Raw genomic sequence first — 26,354 nt, forward strand, 5'->3', positions numbered from 1 at the left:
GTACTGAGATGAATCAGAAGACTTGAGCCCCAATTTTATCACTCATCTGCCATGAGAAGTTGGCCAAATCACTTATTCTCACTGAGGCTCAGTTTCCCCCTCTGAAAGACCAAATATTCAAGAGGCCAAATGGCATGAGTGGTTGAAAAGCCACCGTTACAGTCCAGAAGAATCCCAAATTATATTCATGGACAAGTTGCATTGTTGGAAGGAGTTTTCATACTGGGAATTGAGTAATGAAATTACAACTCTAGATACTCATACACCCACATACCCACACAAAGATGAGAAGGTTGGAGGAGGTATTTTCTCAAATACCGTACAATTAGACGTTCCATGATTCCATAAGCACTAACTCTACATGTCAACTACAGAATAGGAAAAAGAATATCACAATTAGTCAGTAATGCCCTATAAAGATAGGCAGCAGTTTTAGCAAAAATGTTGAAGCATGCTGAAAATCTTATTTTTCTTTTGTATTCATTTATGTCTCTATGTGATTATGTAAGGTCAATAGCATCACTCTCATTTTACAGATAAGGTCCAGAAGGAGTCAAGGTCATATAACAAAGACATGGCACAGCAAAAAAAAAAAAAAAGGTAAACCATGACAGCATGGAAATCAATCAGTGATTAACCAACAAACATTTATTAAGGCACTGTACAGTTGCTGGATATATAAGTACAAGGAACGAAATAATCCCTATTCATAAGTGGCTTATATTCTAGCAGAGACACAACATGTTATATGTATATATTCATGTACCATGCATATATACGTATGTCCATACATATATGTGTATAGACATGCACATGCACATGCACATGCATGCATATACATACAGGGGTATATTATGTGTATATATATATTGCACACATACAAAACAAATATGAAGAGAATAAATATGAGTTGATTTGAAAGGGAGGCATTAGTGAGTAAAGGTTTCAAAAAAGGATTCATTTTGAAGGTGGAAGGCTGTTGTGGAAAGAACACAGGATTGGGCATCACAAAATCTGCATTTTAGTCTTTTAAGGAAAAAAAGACTCATAATCTTACAATCTGTTTTCTTAGAGCAGATGACTATACTTTGGGATATAATTATAAAATGAAAAGCAAGAGCACTTTCTGGCTTTGTGCTCTGTGTCCAGAGCAAAGCCCTTCTCCTGTCTTGTCAAAACTCTGGCAAGAACTCTCAGGAGTCTTGGATAAATCCTATATGCACGGCCTTCCTGTATCCTCTCAGTCAATCATTCAACCAGTGAACACTTTTTAAGAGCCTACTGAATGTCAGATACTGGGCTAGTCAGTACCTGACATGAAGACAAAAATGAAATAGTCTCTGCCTTCAAAGTGTTTCCATTCTAATGAGGAAGACAACATTTACACATATAAGTACCTACGGAATGCACACCCCATATAGGATACCTTATTGTTATTGTTGTGTTCATCCTTCATTTTTGAAGAAGACCATGACATCATGGTCTTGCACTTGACATGACATGACTTGCACTTGACTTTGTTTTGAGTGAGGGAGGGCATATTGGCTATCAGGTAGTTTTCAGAGGGAGGATCCCTTCAGGGATCAGGAGAAGTTTTACATAGAAGTTGATCTGAGGGGGAAACTAGAAATCCCAAGAATGTAAACAAAAAGGAAGTGGACTTCAGATACCAAGGTATAGAGGCAGGGAATGGAGTGTCCTGTTTGAGAAACGGCAGGGAAGCCAGTATAGCAGGGCCACAGAATCAGTGGAGTGGTGTCATGTGTAAGAATGGAAAGGGAGGAAAGGGCCAGGTTATAAAGAACTTGACAAAGAGACAAGTTTATATTTGATCTTAGAGGTAATAAAGAGCCTGTGGAATATATTGAAGGGGGAGGGCAAAATGGTCAGACTTTAGGGAAAACACTTTGGCAGCTTAGTGGAAGATAAATTGGAGTGGGAAAGACTTGAGACAGGGAAGGAAGTTAGAAGGCTATCTTAACAGTGTAAGAGAGAGGTGATAAGGATTGGAACAAAGGTAGTGTCTGTGTGAGTCGAGAGAAGAGGAAACTTTTAAGGGACATCATGAAGACATGAAAGTAACAAGATTTGGCAACTGATTGGATATTTGGGATGAAGGAGGATGCTGACACCGCAAGTCTGGGTGACTGCGAGGATGGTGGGGCCTTTGAAAATAATAGAACAAGGAGAAATAGATATTGGAAAATACATATGTACATGCATACATATTTTATGTATTTCCAAGTCTATGTCTATGTGTATGTGTGTGTGCATGCATATGTGTATACATATACATGTGTGGGTATATATAACATTAAATATATATACTTACACACATACATAGACACACATATATCTAAGTTCTGTTTTAGATATGGCTGAATTTGATATGGCTTCAGGGAATTTACTGTAAAATGTCTAATGGGCAATTCATGATGTAAGACTAGAATTCAGGTGAGGTACTAGGGTTGGATATACCGATCTGGTAATTATCTGATGCAGATGATAAATAAACCCATGGAAGCTAATGAAATCACCAAACATGAGAGTGTAGAGAGAAAAGAGGGCTGAGGACAGAGTCATGGGGTACACCCATAGTTAGTGAGTGTGATATGAATGAAGGTCTGAGAAAGGAGACTGAGAAAGGGTTGGAAAATAGGAAGGAAGAAAACCAGAAGAGGGCAGTATCACAAAAACCCAGAGAGTACATTTTCCAGGAGGAGAGAGTGATCGACAATGGCAAGTTACAAAAAACGAAAGAAAAGTAAGGAATGAAACAAGGTCACTAGATTTGACAATTAAGAGATCACTGATAACTTTGAGATGAGTTTCAGTTGAGTGATGAATTTAGAAACCATATTACAGAGAGTTCAGATGAAACTCAGGAAAAGTAGAGCCAGGAGGTGTGGACTGCATTTCCAAGTTTGGTTTAGACAAGGAGAGATATATACATATAGGACAACTACTTCCAGGAATAGTTGACTCTTGTGAGGATTAAGAATGAGGGAGATTTGGTCATGCTCATAGGCATCTGGGAAGTACCTAAAAATAGGAGGACAGTAAAGACAATTTGACATATAAGATAGGAGGGGATGGGATCAAGGACACTTGAAGTGTTGTCACTGGGGAAATTAAGAGTCAGCCATCTCTTCATCAGAGGATAGAATTAGGAGATTGTAGGTGATGATGTCAGAGGACTGAAATATGAGAAGAAAGGATTCTGAAATGAAGAGAAGAGGAGAAAGAAGGAAAGGAAGGGAATAAGAATTTATATAGCACCTGCTATGGGCTAGGAACTGTGCTAAGCACTTAATAAATATTATTTCATTTCAGAAGAAAGTGATCACTTCAAGAGGTCTTTGTTTTCTTGTTAAAGTATGTATCAAGTTCCTCAGTTTAAAGAATATGGTTATGGGATATTGTAGAAGGCTGAAAGAAAGAAGTTTAGAGCAGTCATTGGGGTAAATAGTATAGAAAAGCATTTATGGAGGAGTGGAAAGGTGACTTTGCTGCAAGAGAAGGCTGAGGTTGATATTAGATAACGTAAATTGGCAGTGGACTTGGTTAGCATGATATGACTTCTCCACTATCGTTCAGCAGCACAGAAGCAGGAGAAGTGGCAACTGGGGACAACCATGAATGAAGATATGGAGATAGGAGATGGACTATCCTGCCCAAGTAACAGTAATAAAGTCCATTTGGCAGGATCACAGGGAACGTGAAGGAAAATAATGTATAATAACCCAGGAATGCTAGATTGGAGCCAGGTTGCCAAACAGAGGAGTCTGTATTTGATCACACAGAAACTCACTTGGACCTCACATAGCTGATCCAGACCCTGTCCTAAGGCATGATGTGTCTGGGGACGAGGTGTGTGTGTGTGTGTGGGGGGGGGGGATGGGATAGGGAAGAAACCCCCTTCATAGCCTGGGGAGGAACAAACTTTCTGCTCTGAATCTGGAAGGCATAAAGGCAATGTTAAGCCTAATTATCCCCACATGGATAGCTCTCAAACTTTCCAGCTGACAGCCCCCTGTATAATCATAAAGCAATAAACTCTTTTCTTCCCTTTTGGCTCTAGTTGTTGATGGGAGTATTTAGCTCAGGGGCCGTTATACAAGTTTAATCAAAGGCCTTATTGATAATGTGTTGGACCACTGCAGATTCAGTTCTCCTGCTGTGATAAAGAGTTGATCAATGTTCCATTATCCTTTTCTTTATTGGCCATTCTCCTGCTCCTCTCCTGTGCACATCATCTAAAGTACCATAGACTTGGGGCTGGGTGAGCACTTGTCTTTCTACTGTTTGCAAGAGGTTGTTTCATGGGTCTTAACCTTTGATGGTATTGTCTGGAAATGGTATGCCAGATTTCTCCTAGTACCCCAATTCCTCTCCTACAAAGTATTCAGAAGGACAGAGTCCAGTTTAGGGGACTAATTCTTCCAATTTACTAAAGGGGGGGGTTAAATGAAAATGAAGAAACAGTAGCTGTAATATTGGCTTTTGGAGAGAGGAAGGGGTGAGGTCCTCATGGTTCAGGAGAAATTGACTGGAAACTAGAGTTAGAAGGCCTGCACTCAAATCCTAAATCTGTCATTTGTTAGTTTGGTGTTCTTTACCTGTCAAAGCCTCAGTTTCTTGGCCAGTCAAACTGAACTTCCTGTTCCCCATATACAATCTCTACTTCTCACTGGAGAGAACTATCCTAGTTCCAGCCTTCTCCCCTGGGCTATTATCTAATGTTTCCCCTGCCCCATCTTTCCTACGTTAGTCTACTCTCTACTTAGCTGCCGAAATGGTTTCCCTAAAGTAGAGAGCTGATCATTACATCACCCTGTTGAATACATTCTCGTGACTTTTTGTACAAACTCCCCCTTGTGCTTGAAATGTACTTCCTCCTTGCCTCCACCCTCATTTATCAAAATTCAACTCAGGTGCCATCTTAAACATGGAGCCTTTCCTGATGCAGTGAGTTCTTAGTCATATCTCACCCACCTCTACCTACCTTGGATTATTCTGTAGTTATTTTGTGTATAGCTATTAGATATGCATATGTTGCTGCCCTTCCCAACTCCTCTTCCCCCCATATACATACTCTCTAATACTCATACATAAAGAAAATGTAAGCTTTATGAGAATACAGTTGTATCCCTAGTACTTTGTTCAGTCATTTTGGTCATGTCCAACTGTCCATGACCCGATTTGGGGTTTTCTTGGCAAAGATACTGGACTGGAATGGTTTGCCATTTCCTTCTCCATCTCATTTTACAGATGAGGAAACTGAGGCAAAAAAGGTTAAGTAACTTGCCCAAGCTCACACAGTTAGTATGTGTCTGAAGCCAGATTTGAACTCAGGAAGATGAGTCTTCCTGACTCCAGGCCCAGCACTCTATCTAGTTCACCTCATTGCCCTTTCCTCAGTACTTAGCACTTAATAAATGCTTGTTGCTTTGTTGATAAATAATTAAACAGTGATATAGTGTACTAAGGTTTATTAAATATTTTCCTCATTATACACAGTAACAGCCACAATATGTGAGGATTGTTTCTGGTAGACTTAGTCCTTCACAGCAATGCAAGGACTGAAAACATTCCCAAGGACTATTAAGGCAAAATGCCATCTACACCCAAAGAAACAACTATGAAATTAGAATACAGAATGAAGCAGACTTTTTCTCTTGTGTTATGTTTTGGTTTGGTTTGGTCTTTCTCATGGTTTCTCCCATTCATTTTAATTCTTCTATGCAACATGACTAATGTGAAAATGTATTTAATAAGAATGTATGCGTAGAACCCATACAAGATTGTATGCCATCTCAGGGAAGGAGGGGGTGGAAGTAAATGTTGAAAACTGAAAACAAATAAATTAATTAAAAAATAAAATAATTTCCTTATAACTCTGAATAGAATATTATTATATTAATATGTTATAGATTATCAACTACATTCTATAAAAGGGGGAAAAAAATTCAAGCTAGGGTCATTAGAAATGAATGGGTGGGTCAAAGCCCATGCCTGGCAGAGATAGACCAGAAAGAAGTTACTAGATGTACAGAATTGAATGCATAAAAGTCATAAAGTCATAAACCAGACTCTGTGCTGTAATGAAAAGAGTTCTGTTCTTAGAGTTAGCAGTTCTGGATTTGCTTTCTAACTTGAACTACTATTTGTGTGAAACTATTCAAGTAACTTCAACTATCTGTGTATTTCTTCCTCTAGAGAATGGGAATTTATATACACTAACTACCTCACAGGTTGGATCTTAGGAAGGCACTTGGTCAATCAATTAATTAATCAATAAACATTTATTAATCAACTATTATGTGCCAGACACTGTGCTGAGTTCTGGGAACACAAAAAAGAGGTAAAACACAGTCCCGACCATCAAGGAGCTTATAATTTATTGGGGAAGACAACATAGAAACAGCCATTTACAAAGCAAGCTCTATACAAGATAAACAGGAAGTAATTAATAAAAGGAAGATTCTAGAACTAAGAAAGCGTTCCATAGAAGGTAAGATGTGAGTTGAGACTTAAAGGAAGTCAGGGAGGTCAGTAGTCAGAGTGGAGGAGGGAGAGCGTTCCAAGCAAGGGGGACAGTCAGAGAGAATGCCTGGAGCCGGAGATGGAGGAGTGTCTTGTTCATGGAATCAAAGAGTATGTGTCGGGGAGTAAGGTATAAGAAAACTGGAAAGGTAGGAGGGGACTGGTGTGTAAATGTCTTTGAATGCCAAACAGCATTTTGTATTTGATCCTGTAGATGATGGGGAACCAGTAGAGTTTGTTGAGCAGAAGAATGACACTGATGGATCTGCACGTTAGGAAAATGACCATAGAGGCTAAATGGAGGCTGGATTGGAGTGGAGTGACATCTGAGGCAGCAGCAGGCTACTGCAATAATCCAGGTCGTTTTTTTACCGTTTGTTAAAACTGGAAGGAACCTTTGAGATAATTGAGATTATTTTACAGATGAGGACTCTGAGCCTTAAAGTGGTTATAAGCCCTTCTCTGGTGTCCCATAACTACATTGTGGCAAAGCCAGGACTTGAACCCATGTCTCCTGATTTCTGTTCTAGGACTTTTCCCACTACTGCCATGGGGCTTTTGGGCTACATACCAGCATCTTACACTAGGGGCAGCTGAGAAATAGGTTTTAGGGAAGAGCAAAAAAGAAAATACTTAAGGAAGGGAAATGCTGTTTGGGTACCTTATGTCTGAGCATGAGCGGTCCCTGAGTGTTATATATATATACTCATGCATTTACACACATATACATATACATGTGAACATGCATGCAAACATGAACACCAGAGCATATATGCATGTCTTAGAGAGAACAACACAGATAATTCATCTCTGTGCTTTTGCATCTACATCTATACTTCAGCCTATGTAAGCACATCTGTATTTGCATATATTCATGTACATGAATATATGCATATGTCTACGTGTATATAAGCTCATACCCATACTTTTCCAAACAATTTGGAAATTATATCAGGAAAAAAAATAATAACATCCAAGCCTCAGAACAACAGGAACATTGGCTTTCCGTATCCATAATGAAGGCCTAGAGCTTAAATTAGACAAAATAAACCCCACCTTAGACTGTATTAAGGGACTGAAGATTTAATTCACCAATTCAGTGTATTTATTAAATATCCACTATGTATGTCTAGCACTGAACACAGCACTTTGCATTATTTTCCCCAAAAAGTTTAGGAGCAGAGACTAACTTTTTTACTATTTTTATTTTTTTCTCCAATAGTCACCTACCAAGGCTTCAGATTAATCTTTCTAGAGTTGACTGAGCTAAGAGAGTTTTGCAAGCAGAAGTTGAGCTGGCAGTTCTGTTCTCTGCTGAGACAGTTCCCCAAATCACAGGCAACATCATCAGAGCTCCTGCCTGTTTCCCTTACTGTCCCTAGATCAATGAATGAGGTGAAATGAGGACCTGGGGAGATTTCCTCGAGAAAGCAGTGGTGGCCTCAAGACAGTTACTAGTTGTGTGGCTCTGGGCAAGTCACTTAACTCCATTTGCCTCAGCTTCCTCATCTACAAAATGAGCTGGAGAAGGAAATGGCAAACTACTCCAGGATCTTTGCCAAGAAAACCCCAAATGGGGTCATGGAGAGTTGGGCAGGACTGAGCAACAGAGCACAACAATAAAAAGGAGGAACCAAACAATTGAATAGATGCTAGATACATAGGTTTTAGAGATGAAAAAGAACTTAGAGATCACCTTGTATGACCCTTTTACAGATTAAGAAGCTGAGATCCATAGAGGAGCAGTGACTTTCCCAAGGTCATACATCAAGTTAGTAACATAGTTAGAATTCAAATTCAGGTCCTCTGACCTGAAATCCAAACTTCCTTCCTCATACTATGCTCCATCTTTGATCCCATTCACTTCCACAAATTGTGCTTCTACTACATCCAGCAGATGGGTCAAATATTTCATGGTACTTTGGCTAAGGGACTGATGGTGTCTTATTAGCTTCCACCAGCCCACACAGAGCCATTCTTATTGCTAAAAGATGAGCACTCCACTTAAGCTGACTCAAAGCACCACTCAGTTTTTCAGAGTAGAGGACAGTAGAGGAAGTGCTGGAGCCAACAGTATCTCTTAGGAGTCTCATGCTCTAGACCAATGTTTGGCTTTCAGATGACAATGGCATTGTCTATTCCCAGGGTCTTTCTAAGAAACAATGAACCTAGGTGAGGGAGAGGAGGGGGGGATCAGATGGGAATCCAGACTCAGTTAAGCATGTTTATGTATTTTCTGATTGTATGAGAAATGATTTAGCAGAAAGGTCACTGGATCAGCAGGCCTGAGACTGAATATGGTATATAAACCCCTTGAGGGCAGGGACTATTTCTCCCGGGCCTAATATAAATAATGTCTGGCACATAGTAGGTCCTTAATAAATTCTTGTTGAATGCAGGATTCTGCTTGCTAAATTACAACTTGGACAACTCATTGAACCATGTTGAACCTCATTTTATTCCTTTATAAAATGAAGGGATTGGGGTAGGTGACCTCAAAGGTCTCTTCCTGGTTCAACTTTCTCCTAATCCTATGAGAAATGGAATTATGTCCTTCCATTAAGACTCTGGTGAAATAAACTAGAAATAGGCAACTGTTTGGGGGAAGGAGGAAACAGTGACTCCTGGATGGGAGAGGCTACATTTGCTTGTACAGATGTGGGTAAAGCAGATGGCAATATTTGCTGTTCTGGATAATTTGAATGCTGTCCAGGTGCTGGGCTATACTGCAGGGGACTGGGTTTGTCTCCTGGGGACAGATGAGAGGTTAAGCTGATTCTCTCTGCTGGATTATGAACTCAAGGGTTCTCAGAACCGAAATGTTTCAAACCTAACATTTCGTCCACCAGATTTCTCTTCCAGCTACTCTGTAATTTTCCACAGTCAGATATGGAGTTGCAATCATTTTCCCTCCGCCTTCTACCCTCTCACTGGTATTCAATATAGACATTCTAAATCAAAAGCTGAATAGTGTGGTTAGGGATGTGGATAGATAACATAAAAGTCTAAGCTTGTTGCCTGCACCCTTCCTAGAGTTAAGCCCCTTTCTCCATGGATTCATACCAGTCAACTCTTCCCTGAAAGAGAAAGGGGAAAGTGAGGTGCATTAATATTTATAGATACAGTTTGTATTAGGATATAGATTACTGAATTTTAGAGCTGTTAGGAACATTACAGATCATCTTGTCCTAACACCTTATCTCATAGATGGGAAAATTGAGGTCCAGAGAATTCTGTGATATAGTGGAAAGAAACCTGGACTTGTAGTTACAGATTGTGGGTTCAAATCCTAGCTGTCAATTATTATCTAAATGGCATTGAACAAGCAACTTGCCAACCTGGTCCTCAGTTTCCTCATCTGTGAGGAGGATTGGATTATCTAGTCATTATCATCTAATAATATCAAAAAACCTCTTCAAGTTCCAGTTCAATGACCTTCTGGTCCTGACTTGGCTAAGGTCACACAGCTAATTAGAAGGCCCAGAGGTGTTCTTTCCCTGGTTCTTAGTTCAGCATTCATTCCGCTATGCTACAATGAGAGTGCTCAGTTTTCCTGTCTATGAAATAGGTAGTTTAGAGTAGGAAAGGACCCTTGAGTCCATCTAGTGCAGTGGTCTATAATTCTATGACATGGTACCACGGGATCAGATATTCCAAAGGACTTCTTTAATAAAACCTTGCTGAAGAGAGAATAAATGAAAAATCATTGAACAAACACTCATTCTGTGTCAAGCATCACGATATGTATTGGGGATACAAGAAATAAAGTCAAGACAATCACTTCCTTCAAGGAGTTTACATTCAAATGTGGGAGACAGCACCATAGGGGAAGGTAACCAGGGAAAAGTACTTTGGTCCAGAAATGTGACAGGCAGGTGAAGTGACAGCTATGATCAACAGAGTGAATTGGCATACCCCTTCCAGCGACAGCATCAGGGCTGACAGATCATGGTTTGAGAACTCTAATGGAAGGGCAAGGTATCTGGGCAACTACACAGCTACTGGCATGGCTGTTAGGAAAATGGCCAAGGGATGGGTAGTTGGTTGTCCTTTCTTATAGATCTTCCATCATCACCATCATCTCCACCACCTCCTTCCCTCCACAAGTCAACCAGGCTCTAAGGTATCTTTGCTATTCTGAACATCATGAAGAATATATAGCCTTTTCCCTCAAGAGCTCATGGTCTACTCAGAGGAAACAATTTTTCTTTGTTTCTTTTTTGTATGTGTGTATGAGTCCTACATAGTAAAACAATATCAGTAATTATAAGAGTATATGTGGGTTTTTTATGTTTCATTAGCAGTTTTTTTTTTAATACCAGTCATTTCTGGGTTGCTCCTTCATTCCCTCCATTGGCTTCCATCTTTCTTTCTGTCTTTCCTTGAAATTAATAACAGTTAAATAAAATGAAAGTCTGAAAGTAGATACAAATATTCTGCTCCCATAGTCCCTGAAAAGGGAGTATATAATGCATTATCCACTCTCAGAGACCATGATAGGTCTTTGCCTTTAATCTGAGGTCAGCTACCTTTCAGTGTTGTTTTCATTTATATTTTTGTAGTCATGAAAGATAGATAGACAGATAGATAGATAGATGATTGATGGATAGAAGGAAAGGAAAAAAGGGAGATAGTTGGATGGATGGATAAATGGATGGATGGATAGATGAAAAGACAGAAAAAAGAAATAAAGATGAAAGAGAGAAAGAGAGAAAGAGAAAAAGAAAGGAAGAAAGAAAAAAGATAGATAGATAGATGATAGATAGATAGATAGATAGATAGATAGATAGATAGATAGATAGATACATAGATACATAGATAGATAGATAGATAGATAGATAGATAGATAGATAGATGGTTAGATAGATGGATAGATATGTAGATCTCTTTGTAGTGGATCTGCTTACTACAATCTGCATCAACTCATATAATTTTCCCCATGTATCTAAATTTTTTCTCATTCATGGTTCTTTTTAGTATTTTGTATTGTATTCCATTCACATACCAGAATTTGTCTAACTATTCTCAATTTATCGGCACTCATTTGGTTTCCAGATTTTTTGCTCCCACAAAAGTTCTGTGATGAATATTTTGATACTTATAAGGGCTTATGAGTCACTGTAGAATGAGAATCAACCTCAGAGTCAGCAAGAAGTAGGTTAAGCCTCTGACACATACTGACTTTGTGACTCTGGGAAAGTCACTTAACTCTTAACTGCACCAGGCAACTTTCTAAGACTACAATCTGGAGAATACTTCTAGTTCTTAATACAGAGAGTCTCCTTAGCAAGATTTCTCTAAATCAATGAAATTATAGATCTGGACCAAAAAAAAATGTGGGGAGGAGGAAGGGAAGGGAAGGGGATGTGAAGAAAAAAGGAAGAAAAGAAAGAAAAGGGGGGAAAAAAGAAAAAAGGAAAGAAAAGAAAGGGAAAAAGGAAAAAAAGGAAAAAGAAAAAGAAGGCAAAGAAAAGAAGAAAGAGGGAAAAGAAAAGAAAGAAAAAGGAGAAAGGAAGGAAAAGAAAGAAGGGAAAGAAAAGAAAAAAGGGAAGATCTCATATATCTTATATAAGAAAAAAGGAGGTAACCACTGTTGAGCATCAGGGACTTTGCTCTAGGGTACCAACGTTAGAAGATTCTGTGAGCTTCAACCATACTCAGGTAGCATAGAAATAACAAAGCTCAGTACCAAGTTAGTAAGAATAATTAATTAAAATAGGAAACTGAATGATATTGGTCTGGAGAGACCTTTTCCTTTTCCTCCTCTCTTCTGTCACTTAGAATTCTCAGTTTCAAAACTCAATTTAAGCTCCATGTTCCGCATTAGAGTTTCCCCCATTCCACCCTTCCCAATGCTAGTGCCTTCCTCAAAAAATTCTACATGCACACACACACACACACACACACACACACACACACACACACACACATATATATTTACATTTGTAAATATTGACTCCACAGATGGAACATAAGCTTCTTGAGGACAGGAACTCCTTTTGCTTGTATAGCCTCAGTGTCTAGCACAGTGTATGGCATATACATTGTGCTAACAAATATGGTGCTTAATAAATACATAATACTTGATTGACTTGGTGACTCTCCTCATGGCATATTCTCAACAGAGGGCAAATTTGCCTCAGGCTCAGTTCGCTTTACTTGCCTGGGGCACAAAATTCTTGGTTATAACTTTGAAGAAAAATACCAGCTTAAGTGCGAATCACCAAGTAGCCACTTAGAGTGTTTTCAGGAACCAAGGCCCCATGATCATGTTAACAGAAACTTTCAGAAAGGGATTTAGAGAAGGAAGTTTCCTGGACATCTTTGTATAAAATGTTTTCAGAAGTTGCACTAATGGAGAAATTTCTTTTGGGGACTTAAGGTTCTATTTACCTTTTGTGACATAGTTAAAAAGAAAAAAAAATCTCATTATCTTTCCCTCCTACAATCTCCACGGCAAAGAGGAGATAAGGCCAGCTCCAAATGAACTGACTGCTCAGTATGCAGGAATGATATCTAAAGAGTTCCTTAACAAACACAGTCTTTAACATGCAGTAATACTCACAATTTTAGTGTGGGGTGATAAGAATAATTGTATTCATTACACAGTAGAATACTGGGACATATTTCTGAAATAATTTTTCCTTGTCTAGAATTACACAGAATCCCACTGAGTGGAACGTTCAAGTGAATTTTTATTAGATGGGTTACCACGCAATGCTCAGTGGCAGAAAACCCCCACATTTAATTTAATTTTTCAGAACTAGGGTATTGTTAAGAAGACTTCAGATGGGCACTGAATTCTAGTTAACACAAGGAAAGACTTGCTAATCTCAGTCTGCGTTCTTACCCTGGTGAGACCAAAGAGAACTTGTGTGAAAACTCATTTATTCAGGAGTAGGTGGCAAAGTGCTTCAGATTTTGAAGAAGTCAAATGTTTTCTTCCTCCTAGTACCTGCCCTTTGAATCCTGAAGTGGGGGAAATCCTTTATTGAAGTGTGCAAAATAAGACCAAGTTGAAATCTTTGTCCACAGATGCCCCGGGGATGGGAACGAGAGGAGAGGATAAGGAAGCAGCTTATTTTGTGTAACTGGTTGGCACACACAGGGCATTCCCATCCCTGTCCTGCTGCTGGTGAGGATCTGAAGAAGAAAGGTTCCCTACTGTTTGAAAATTCATGGAAATATGTAAGCTCTTTTCATTTTTCTTTTTTTTTTTATTGGTCAGGGCCTGTGATTTTATTGGTGTAGGGAACTCTAGATTTTGGTAACTTCGTCTACCAGTGCAAGTCTGTACTTAGTCTTCAGTTTATGATTTTAGAGAGCTATCTGGGGCACTGTGGGGGTAGTGACTTGTCCAGGGTCACATAGTCACTGTGTCAGAATTTCTGTTAGAATTCAGATGTAAAAATCTATAGTCATATCTACCTCTGATGAAGAGATGATGGTGGTACAGCTAGCCTGAGAGTTTGAAGTCTGAATTACAGAATATTATTATAGACTGAAAGTTAACAGAATTGCTTAAAGCAGAGAGTAATCATAGTCTCCCCTAACCAGTTGCTGTCACATATAGACCTCAGTGAGGCTCCTTTAACTTAGAGGTAGGACATATCTGTAATCAGCAGTTCCACTTTGGCACGTTAGTTATTTGCAAACAATTGAAATAAATAGACTCAACAGTACCGTTGTGCCAGGGATTAGTAAGGAAATAAAAAGTAAAAGATTTGGGGGGTGGGGGTGGGCGTGTAACTTGGGCCCAGGCTGGGTTTAATTAGCATACATTCTACATGAGTAAGGAAGGTCAGAATTGATTATGTTTTATTGTACAGGACTATGTTAGCCCATGTGTTTCTTATGAAATCTACAATTCAGGGGGAATTAACACTTTTCTAAATAAGTCTCTAACTAAACTTTGAACACAAACTATGGAACATGACTCACTCTAATCAACTGAGATGCATTTTTATCAACATGTTTACTTAAATGTTAAAAAAAAGATGATATATTGCATGAATAGAGAAAGAAATCATTTTTCCTACAATCTTTCCATCACCACTAATGCCAAGAGAGCCATTTGGAGCATTAGTCAAACATTTCGTTTCTCAGAAAGAAACTCAGTCCAGGTAAACACTGGATTAGCTTGAATGGGGGAAAAGAAATAACTCTTCACATTGACCTCAAGTTTTCCTAAAACTTTAAATCGCCCAAGAGGGGAATGGGGCCTGAATATAGACAAGGGAAGTTTGTTAGACATTAGGAAATGCCGTTGCATGTATCTTCACGAGAATTTTAAGATAAATAATGAGTGACAATACCACATTTTGAAATAAAACAAATTATTTCCTGTTTTAGGCTGCTTCATTGAATCAAGAAGTCATTTAAATCTCTTGATTTTTAGAACTTTATTAAAACCTACCAGAGGCAAATATCCTTTGACAAATTATTGAGAGAGTTTCAGGACTTCTTCACAAGAAGTAGCCTGGTTTCTCTATTGTAACCCAACATAGAATACCAGATAATGGTATAAACAGGGAAGAATAATTTATAAAATTTATGAACTGAGGTTCTACTTGTGCTTCAACTCTCATAGCTAATGGTCAGTTTGAGTAAGATGTAAGGGTAGACACACTGCCTGAGTTTGGGTCCTTGCTAGGAAACCCTCTCTTATAAACATGGGAATTCATTCACAGTTGCATTAGTGATCAAAGCAGAGCATATTATTTAAAATAAACATCAAAAATATACTTAAAGTTCCAATCCTTATAAAAGAAATGTAACTAGGCCAAAGTGATGAATTTTTCAACCATTCTTCCCTCTTAGATATTAGGTAGAGTTTAATCTTTCTCAATCATTATTATACTCCAGTAATGACCACCTTGAATTTGTATACATAGACGTATCCATCTTTTAACAGGGTATAAGACTTAGAGAACTGCTTATACTGTTTAAATTGGAATCAGCAGCACAAGTTGCTTCTGAATAAATGACGATAAGATTGATGTTGTGGTTGATAGACCACATTAAACTGAGACTTCTCGGGATCAGGGACTGTCTTTTGCTTTGCTTTTCATCCCAGTCATTTAGCATAATACTTAGCATATAGTAGGAACTTAATGAATGCTTATTGACTGCCTGATAGGATGTTTACATACAGATCAGCAGTAACAGCATTGAATCTTAGAACTTCCTGTTTTTTTTATGTGTCCCTGGGTCAGTCACTTATTCTTCCTAAAACTCTCATCTATAGATCCTCATCTATAAAATGAAGGGGTATTTCTGGTTCTAATTCTATGACCCTAATATTGTTTGAAGGATTATCTATCAACTGACTTACATTGTTTCATTTGATCCTCACAACAATCACATGAAGTAGCTACCACTAGATATTATGATGTCCATTTTGAAGACAAGGAAACTGAGACTGAGAGGACAAGTGATTTTTTTCCATGATCATAAAGTTAAGGAGTCTTAGAAAGCAGATTCTACCTCCCAACTCCAAAACCAGTACTTTTAACACACACACACACACACACACACACACTTGTGAATCCCCCAAATACTTTCTTGTGATGGACCACACTGATAACTAAGAACTTCAGCATTGAAAACTAGCTGCAGAAGAAAACTCAACCTCTGAACATCGGTGTCCACAATGAAATGTGCCTGAAGACAGCCATGTTAATCCACTGACAGTGAACTGTCACGAATCTCTTCTAGGATCCTAGCTCTGCAAATAAGTATCTGAAGTTCATTCTAAGAAACCAGTCCTTGGGGTGGACAAGTGCCTTTCTAATAGAAGTGCTTCTCAGGCACCACTGCATATGTAGAACTTAAATCCTTGCCTGGAAGCCCAATGGAACATTTAAAGTTGCCCCCTCCCTCCCCCTACTCTTCTATATATCTCATTTTTCAGGCTCACATGACCAAATATCTGTAATAAAATAAAAAGTGCCAAGCTAGAGGGGCCTTGGAAAGGAGTGCTCTGGGATTGCAAACAGTCAATTCTATTCCTGTAGCTCCTAACCATAATTCTTAGGACTGTTTGTAAACAAAGCAGCCAGGGCAGTAAAACCTAGTTGAATTAATTTAAAGAGACCAGAAAAGAGAATGCTAAATTGTAAGCAGCCTGTGAAAAAAGTATTAAATAAGACGTTCATAACGACTGCTTTCTGAGAGAAAACTGAAAATGGTTTTTTGGAGTTTTTTTGTTTTTCCCCCTCATGTAAATATTGGAGTATCCTGGAGTCAAAGAGTTAGTCAAAACAATGGAGACAAAAAAAGACCAAAAAACCAAAATGAAACAATGAAGACCCCAATCCATAGGAGGCTTGGGTTCCCAGGGAATTTATTTTGAAGTAGGAAACCAGGGGAATCTGTTGGCAATATAAAAGAAATGGAAGAAAGATTCAGAGCTCCTTTCAATTAAGGGATATAAAACACCTTGAAAAAATCAGAATGCACTCCACCTCCCCCCAAAAACAAACAGAAAAACAACCCAACACATTTGTCAAGGCTTTCAATAGAATTAGACAGAAACTTACACATATCCTAGATCTGGGATATGATGGTATATACCACCAAGAGCTGATTAAAAACCTTTACAACTCTTGATCTTTTGTTCTTCCATGAAGTAGACAGGAATTATCATACTCATTTGGCTGTGGAGGAAAGTGAGGCTGTGAGAAGATGTACTCATCCAGTACATCCAGATGTACTTATTCAGTGACCCAGAGTGGTAGCAGCAGAATTGGGACCAGAACCCAGATCTCTTAACTCACAGTCTGGGCATCGGATTAATAGATCACATGGAACAATATGAGTAGTCGCCTATCTATCCTTGTATATAGATGCAAACATGGCATAATGGCTAGAATGCTGTCTTCAGAGCCAGGAAGATCTAGCTTCAAGTTCCTTTTCTGACTCATTGACAGTGTGAACGTAGTCACTTAACCTCTTAGTGTTCTAGGCAACTCAGTAAGATGATAAGTTGGACAGAAGATCCTGACCTGCCTCAATAGAGGGAGTTTCCTCATATCAATGAAATTACGGGTCCAGTTAATTATCCAGCCCCCATCATTCTTCTCCCAGTCCTGCCCTGTTCCTGACTTTCTCTGAACTTCCAAGCCAAACTCCCTCTATTACTGGCTTATCTTGAATTTCTATCCTGGTATCTCCACACCTGGAACAGTCTACTACCACAGTAGTCCATTTACCACTCAATGTTCCTGTAAAAGATCCCACCACCTCGCCCTCCCCATTGTCTTTCTCATTGGTGAGTTGCTCCTAAAGCTTTCCTTTTGTAGAGGGATGTAAACTGACCTCCCTTTATTCCCTTTCTGACCTTGTTCCTGACTTTCTCTGAACTTTAAAAACATGCCTTCATGCTGAGTACCTTCATCCAGTTCCTCCTTCCACTTTTCAGCTCCCTTTTGCACATTGTTTTACTGCTATTGGAAAGTGAGCTCCTTGAGGACAAGACTTTTTCTTGTTTTGCTTGTGTTTTTATTACCAGTGCTTAGCACAGTGCCAAGTACATATTAAGTACTTATGAAATCATTTTCTTCTTTCCTTCCTTTCTCCTTCTTTGCTTCCTCCTTCCTTTCCTTCTCTCTACCACCCTTCTTTTCTACCACCTTTCCTTTCTTTCTACCACCCTCCTTTTATGCCATCTTTCCTTCCTTCCTATTACCCTTATTTTTTACCACCTTTCCTCCACTCCTTTCTTCTTTCCTTTTTCCCTCTCTTTCTTCCTACCACCCTTCTTTTCTACCACATTTCTTTCTTCCTTCCTTCCTTCCTTTCTTTCTTCCTTCTTTCCTGTCTACCTCCCTTCCTTTCTTTCCTTTTTTTCCCTTCCTTCCATCTTCCCTCTCTCCCTCCCTTCCTTCTTAAAACATACACTCCAAAACTGATCACAATAATCCAGATGTGTTCAATGTGACCAATATTATTTTTTGAAAATAAATAGGAAAATTTCTCTGAGGATACCTCAGCATGCCAAACAGCAGTGGCAATGGATCCTGAAACGTGGCTACACATCTTCCCTCCTTCCCAACTTTAGAATACGTCCTTAATCATAGAAATGCTGAAAACCTTATACTATATACAGTCCGACCTGGATTTAAGAAAATCTGTCTCCCAGGCAAAGAACTAATATTTTTGAGAACCACGCCTTTTCAAATTAGTGCCTAATTATTTACTGCTACAGTGTATTATAGTATAATTAGATTTGTAGGAAATCACATCCAGCTACCTCTAATCTGGGTCTTTTGAAGAGTAATACTGAATGGCAATGCTATATTAACTAATTATTCTTAATCTTGTGATTTCTAAAAGTTAGGGAGAAGTAAATGGACCTATTCAGACATATCCTTTCTTTTTTCCCCCCTCTATCTCCCCTTTCGTTTCCCGCCATTACATTCATTGGCTGAATTACAAAGATACATCCTTAGGCCATGTCAGTTCCATGTTTCCAACAATGACAAACATGATGGTGTGACTTTCCATCTATAGGTTTTCTTGGAAATCCTGTCAAATCTGGGCATCAGTTGAATGACTGTCATTGGAAATTACTGTAGAATTAATAGGCTGCCCACCGTTAGTTTTCCAAGTCAAACATTTTTGCAACTGTCTCATAAAATTCAATGCCAAATAAAGCTGTTATAACAAATACACCTTTCTGGAAAGAGATGATTCCTTTCCATTTGCCTTCCATTCCTTTGGCATAGCCTAGGAGCCAACTGCCATCAAAGAAAAAAAGGAGTATTGAAATGCTCTCAGCTCAATCTGATAAATGCCCACTATGTGCAGAGAGTTCATAGACATGAGACTGGGTGGGGGGGTGGGGGGGTGGGATGTATCCTGCCATCATAGAGTATACTTTCTAGTAGGGTAACAGGGGCATATGCATTGGTGCCCTAGTGGGGATAGTTTAGCAGATGTGTAGAAAAGAGGTGGAGATAAGCAGTGAGTAAAAATACTGTGACAGTGAGATGGCAACATATTGTAGAAGGTCTTGAATTCCAGACTACAAAGTATTCTTGAATAACCGGATCTATGGGAAGTCATACCCAACTACCTCTAATTTTGACCTTTTAAAGTTTGAATTTTATTTGGGAGGCAATATGGAGCCTCTTGAGATTTTATACCTCTAGTATATCTTATAATATAACAAATAGGAGAATTACAAAGACAAGTGATATAGATGGTCTGATGGGGTGGTGACAATCAGCCAGGGTGATCAGGCATGGCTTCACAGAGAATGAGCATCTGAGTTGGACCTTAAGGATGGGAGATAATTCAACAAATGAAGAAGGGGAGAGTAGCCCTTCCAAACATAAGTAAAGGCAAGGAGAGATGAGAGAGTACAAGAGTGCTTCAGGGGTAGGAAGTAGATCAGTTTGGCTTGGAGTTTAGAGCAGATAGATAAGTACAGTTGTGAGATAAGTCTGGAAGGCAGGGTGGTATTAGATTGTGGGGATCCTGAAAGCCACGCTAAGCTAAGACCCTGGAGGCAGCAGAGCACTGGGCTCAGAATTAGGAAGACTTGGGTTAAAATCCTATTCAGACACCTAGTGTGTGACCCTAGGCAAGTCATTTTACCATCTCTGAGCCTGGAAAATTAAGATAATATTAGAACCTCTAATGAGATAATATGTATGTAAAAAAGTCTAGCAAACCTTAAAGCACTATACAGATGTTAGGTATTATTACTTTGATTTCTATAACTATGCATCTTCCTTCATATCATCATCATCATTACTCATTACTATTATTAAGTGATTTAAGCAGAGTAGTGACATTATTAGATCTTTGCAAGGAGGAGATTAGTTAGCAGAGGTATGAAGGATGAATTGAAGGGAGGAGCCTAATAGACAGGGAAGCTCTATGGTGGTGCTATTTCAATAGTCTAGGTGGGTGGTAACTGTATGGGGTAGGGAGGTTGAACTAGACTGGCAGAAGCCGTAATAGAGAAAAGGTGGTAGATACAGAGATATTATAGATATAGAATCAATTGGATATGATCACTGATTCACTCTTTTCCATCTTTCATATCCAGAAATGATAGCACTAAAGAATTAAAAATATTGAAGATTGGTTGAATTATGGTGTTAGTGACAAAAGTAGAGAAATCACAAAGAGAGAAATTTTGGCAGAAATATGCTATAGGAAGTTGGAGATGAGAGTCTAGTACATAAGAGAAAAGGCTAGAAAGAGGTAAAACTTTGGAAGACCCCTCCATAGAGATGAAAGTTGGAGGTATGAGAATGAATGAAACAGAGGGGCTGGGGGGAAGGAGAGGAAGGAAGGGAGAGGGGGAAGGGATGGAGAGGGAGAGAGAGAAGAAGAAAGAAGAAAAGTAAATCAGAGATAGAATCTTGGAGAAATGTTCACTCTAAGGGGTCAAAGAAAGGATGAGAAGTAAGTAAAGGAAATAGGAGAAATAGTCGGAAAGGGAGGAGAAGAACCTTGAGAATGTTTTGTTTCTGAAGCTCAGGGAAAAGGAGAATCCAGGTGGTGGGGAACAGTATCAGAAGTTGAAGAGAGGTCTAGGAAGGTGAAACTTAAAAAAAAAAAAGTCATTGATTTGGTGAAAGAATGTCTTTGGGGACCTTTGGGAAAGAAATGTCAGCAGAGTAGTAGAAGTTAGACTGCAAAGGGTTTTAGAGAGATTGAGTGTGAGGAAATAGAAAAGATAGGTTTAAGCACTTTTTTTTTCAGGAACTTTGATAGGGAAAAGAAGGAATTCCTATAACAGATTCATAATCATCTCAGCTTGGTTTTTCTTACTGAATTTCTTTCCTTGAATCAGCGTGAATTCTGGGAACATATTTTAGAATTATCTTGAAAACAATAAATAGCCTGATACTTTTATTACTTAGAACTCAGGTGAAGTATGTGTGTGTGCGTGTGTGCATTTCTTTTAAAATTTGTTAGTACCAGTAGTGATGGAACTTAGGTATTGATAATCACTTCCTCCCTCCTTCCTTCCCTCTTTTATTCCCTCCTTTCTTCCTTTCTTCCTCCCTTCTTATCCTTTCATTCTTCTCTACCCTTCTCCTTCCTCTCTTTCCTTCTTCTTTCCCTCCATCTTCCCTTTCCTTCTTTCCTTCTTACCTTTCTTTCTTCTTCCTTCCCTTTTCCTTCTTTCTCTCACTTTTTCCTTCTTTCTTTCCCTTTTCCTTCCTCTCTTTCCTCCCTCCCTTCTTTCCTTCTCTTTTCTTTTCTTTATTCTTTGTTTTTTTCCTTCCTTTCTTCCTTCCATCCTCCCTGCCCCTCCCTCTTTCCACTTCTCCTTCCCTCCCTCCCTTTCTTCCTTCCTTCCACAATCATTAAAAACTACGCAGGATAGAACATAAGAGAGCCTCATAATGCAGTAAAAAGACTAGATCTCATTCAGAAAACTTGGATTTCCAATCCTGGCTCTATTACTTACATTCTGTATGACCTAAGACAAGTTACTTTCCTTTTTTAGGTCTCAGTTACCTCATCTGTAAAGTGGGGAGGTTTGTACCAGATGATAAGAAGTATGCCCGAGTCAGTTTTACTGACACAAAGGTTAGCTCTCTTCTGCCACCTGCTTCTTCTCCTTACAGATAAGGCTCTTTTTAGAGTTCCTTTGAAGGTCAAAGCAAATGGTCAAATCCATCTAATGCTAGATACCTACGTAAGACCAAACAAATACTATAAGGAAAATTTGAAAGAATTTAGAAGATGCAAGCATAAAGAAAGATCATTCTCCAGTACGTGATTTTGGCAGGGAAGATGAATTGGAGGGGAGAGAGCAGAAGACTTGTTACAAGACTGGAAATTAAGATGTTAGCTCAGGGTGCTAGTAACTCAGTGGATCAATCAAATATTGATGCTCTTTGTTATTGGCTACATTGCTAAGTGGAATTCTATAGCCATCCTTGAATTTTGATAGAGGGAGGCCTGAGAGTCCTCAGCCTGTGGTTACGTCCAAGCAATGGGTCTAGGACAGGACATAGGGGACAGGAAGGTCTGAAAAACAAGAGAATAGACTGATAATAGGACAGGTCAGACACCAGATAGTCAAGGAAAGTCCAATCAAGCATTAGTCCACATTCTACCACCTAACTGCTCCCCAAAATAGAGACACCCCTCAGGTAACATAGAAGAATCATCTCTCCCCCTCTTTGCTCAACTGTACTTTAGACTTTTTCAGAAGATGTCTTATATTGTGCTTTCCTTGTCTTTTTAAGGGCGTTTAGGATTTTAGGCTCCAACTTCCAACATCTTGCCCTCTTGGTTGATGATGGCTTCAGTGTCTCCAAATTTTACTGCAAACAGCCCTTTCCATTCTTGGAGGGAGGTGAAGGGCTAAGTTCCCTGGTTCTAGTGTCCTACAGTTAAGGGATATTTGATTTACAAGTTAAAAAACCAAATATGGTTCCTGTCTTCAGCAACCTTCCAATCTAATAATCCACCCATGCCACACTCCAGGGAAATTTCACAATACATCCTCTTACCATTATGTCTCTGCTTTTACTTCTATCCACTCCTTTCTTCTACCTCGCTGTTTGTTTAATTGTGACCACACTCTTAAAGCCCAACTCAAGCACCTCCTCTGTCAGGAAGCTTTCACACAGTAGGCATTTAATAAATGTTTGTTAACTGAATCCAGGAGGGAGATAAGATGTGCACAGATAGCTATCCTACAGGTTCCAATCTGATTAGTGCTTGGGAGGGAGGGAGCTGAGAGGCTCTTCTGAATGGAATGACATGAGAGATTCAAGGAGAGCTAATCATTTAAGAGTGAGGGAAGGGCAAGAAACAATTACTGTGCCATTTTCTTCCTCTTTTTGGACTCTACCTGTGGTTTCTGTGGTAGGAGGAAGCTCCTGATGAGGAACTTCCTCTCTCAGTCCAAAAGAGCACTTGCTCTGAAGTCTGCCATGTCAGAGAGTGCCTTGGACCCTGGGAGGTTTCAAGACTTGGCCAGGATTCTACAATGAATATGTGTCAAGGTGAGACTAAAATCCAGGTACTCTCAACTCTGAAGGAAGCTCTGTACCCACACCACCATTCATACCATTGTCTCATATGGTTAAAAAACAATGGTCCCATAACTTGTTTATATCTTGTCTCCTTAACTGGAGCCCTGTGAGAGACTGTCTGTCTTTTTTGTTTCACAACACCAGGTCGTGTATGAAGTAGGTGCTCATTGTTTGTTGTTAATTGTCATAGTTACTTAAATCTAAAGAGAACCAGCCATGAAACACTGGAATAAAAATCTGAAATGAAAGACAGCCATATGTCTCTGATCCAGTAACGCCTCTGCCATACAGCTGCAAAAGTTTGGACAAAGTCTGCGACTGAGGGGGAGGCTTAACTCTGGGGAAGAGCCAGCCCAAATATACCAATATCTTCCATGATCCATAATGATAAATTCATTCTTAATGATGAATGGTTTAGATCCAGGAACAAATAGAGACTGTCTGGAGTAATTAAATGTGTTTCACTTGGAGATGATTATGTGTTTCTGAAAAGCTTGTTTATAATAATTCTTGCTTAGGTGGAGAAGGAAAAGCTTTGGAAATCAATGAAACCCAGATTAATGCTATTGATGCAGGTACCTGGAAACTTGGCATCTCCTCTCTTTTAGAGTTTAGTTCAGTGATTAAACCAAGTGAACTCAGCCAAGAAAATTAGAACAGACCTGGAAGAAATCCTGTGTCAGGAAAATCCAAAATGTGCCACACATAGAAAACAGTATTGCCTCCTGTCCTCCTTCCACTTTCTGGCAATAACGTATGGTAGAGGCCATATCCCCCGAGACACTGAATAGACTGGTCAGGGCTATAGTGCAGGAGACCAATCACAATAATTAGTCTTTGCCCTCTATGTTCTCTTAGCTTAAAGATGTTTTTGATCTTCCTTGTACCTACAAATTGGTCAATACAGGAAACTGGTGGTTTCCATTCAATTCATCAGTCTATCACCAAAAGCATTTATCAGATAACTACTATGTGCAATGTGCTGTGCTAGGGGCTGAAGATTTAGCAACAAAAACCAAATAGTCCCTTTCCTCATAGAGCTTAAATTATATGGGATGAGGAATGGAAAATATAGATATACCCCAATTTATGTGATGGCTATGTTTCTCAGAAATTTTGTGGAACTCAAAATCCACTTTGACCACTAATTGACATGGTCATTTTAGAGAGCTCACTGTAGTATTTAGTGAAAGAGTCTTGGTTTGGTAGTCCAGAGTCCAGGGAGCAAACGCCAGTTCTGTTTCTAGGTGCCTGTGTAATCACGAGCAAGTCACTTAACCTATTCTAGCAGGGCTGTAGGACATAAGGTCTTTTCCTCCTCCCACCCCTACTTTTCATCTTCTTTTTTTGTATTATCTTCCCCCATTAGATTGTAAGCTCTCTGAGGACAGGTACTGTCTTTGTTTTCTTATCTGTATCCCCAGCTCTTAAAACTGTGTCTGGTACATTGTACATGCTTAATAAATGTTTATGTACCTGAATTGTAAATGAATATTGAATTGAATTGATGACTAGCTAATGGTAGTGACTCCTAAGAGTTTTAACTTGGAGTTTCTCCACTCCTTTTCCTCTCTAAAATCCAAATCAACTAGGATTATGAAATTTTGAGTTTTCAGATTGTTTAGATCATCCCCTTCATTTTCTAGATAAGGAAATATAAGGCCAAATGCCTTTCCTAAGGTCACCCAGGTAGCAAATATCAGAGCCAGCTCACCCAGGTAGCAAATATCAGAGCCAGCTTTTGAACCCAGGTATTCCAGTCCCAAATCTAGTGCTCTTCTTACTGAACTGGGCTATATGGCTTTCTTGCCTAGCACGTACATGCAGAACTGTGCTCTTATTAAAATCAATCCTTTTGTGATGCAAATAACTCCATCCAAATGATGATTTTCATATATTAATTCTACTTTGAAGTTTAAAGGCTCCAAGTAGACTTCTACTAAATAGATCCTTTGCTGACCTCTTCTTCAAAGCAGGAATGTAGAATTGACGTGAGACCAGACCAAGATCAATGGCAGAAATATCACCTGAAGTTATAGATCTAGTTAACAAAGTCTGATTAGAATTCTCAGCTGAACTCCACAACTGGGGTGAGGGGGTCACTCCTCCCAATGATAATTATTTCTTAGGCCTCAGTTCCTCCATCTTAAAAATTGAGGGGTTGGGACTAGATAGTCTTCTGAGGCCTTTATAATCTGTGTTTCCAAGAGCCTCCAAACCCAAGCCATATTAAAATGTAATTGGAAAATGTCTAACAAAATAAATGAAAATACCATAGAACATAGATATTGCTAATATGTGGTTTTCCAAGTCAATATGAGACCAGCAGGGATATAGGGCTTAGTGGCCCTGGGTTCTATTTGAGATTCATATCAGTGATCTAGATTGTCAAGATTTTGATCACCAAGGAGAGGCAGCTAGGTGTCATGGTGGATAGAGCACTGGATCTCCTGTCCCAAAGACTTGAGTATAATTCGAATCTCAGGTATTTAGTAGCTGTGGGACCCTGGGCAAATCATTTAATTTCTATTTGCCTCATATTGATAAAGTGCTTAGCACATAGTAAGTGCTATATAAAATTAGCTATTATGAAATTTAAGATCCAGAGGTGAGACATTAGAATTCAGGAGTCCCATTATTCTAAGTGAACTATACCACCCTTTTCTGACAGCCTAACAGTTTTAGAATTATTCTTTATACTTTGGTGGATCTGTGGGTAATCTATGTCCTAGCACAGATTAAAACCTGAGCCCTACCCCCTCTCCTGCCCCCTACCTCATGCTCAACCTG

At 39.1% G+C, this 26,354-nt stretch overlaps 1 long non-coding RNA gene across 1 annotated transcript in view; it reads left to right on the forward strand.

Annotated features, from left to right (window-relative positions):
* The first annotated feature begins 6,542 nt into the window (after nucleotides 1-6,542).
* Nucleotides 6,543-26,354, forward strand: part of LOC140519260 (uncharacterized) — a 28,349-nt gene continuing 8,537 nt past the window's right edge. Inside the window, exons 1-3 of the long non-coding RNA XR_011972148.1 lie at nucleotides 6,543-6,657; nucleotides 6,761-6,905; nucleotides 13,582-13,734. This is a non-coding gene — a long non-coding RNA (uncharacterized lncRNA). The remainder of the gene's footprint in view (nucleotides 6,658-6,760; nucleotides 6,906-13,581; nucleotides 13,735-26,354) is intronic.

The sequence above is a fragment of the Notamacropus eugenii genome, chromosome 1 (genome assembly GCF_028372415.1).
Source record: "Notamacropus eugenii isolate mMacEug1 chromosome 1, mMacEug1.pri_v2, whole genome shotgun sequence".
Taxonomy (NCBI): domain Eukaryota; kingdom Metazoa; phylum Chordata; class Mammalia; order Diprotodontia; family Macropodidae; genus Notamacropus; species Notamacropus eugenii.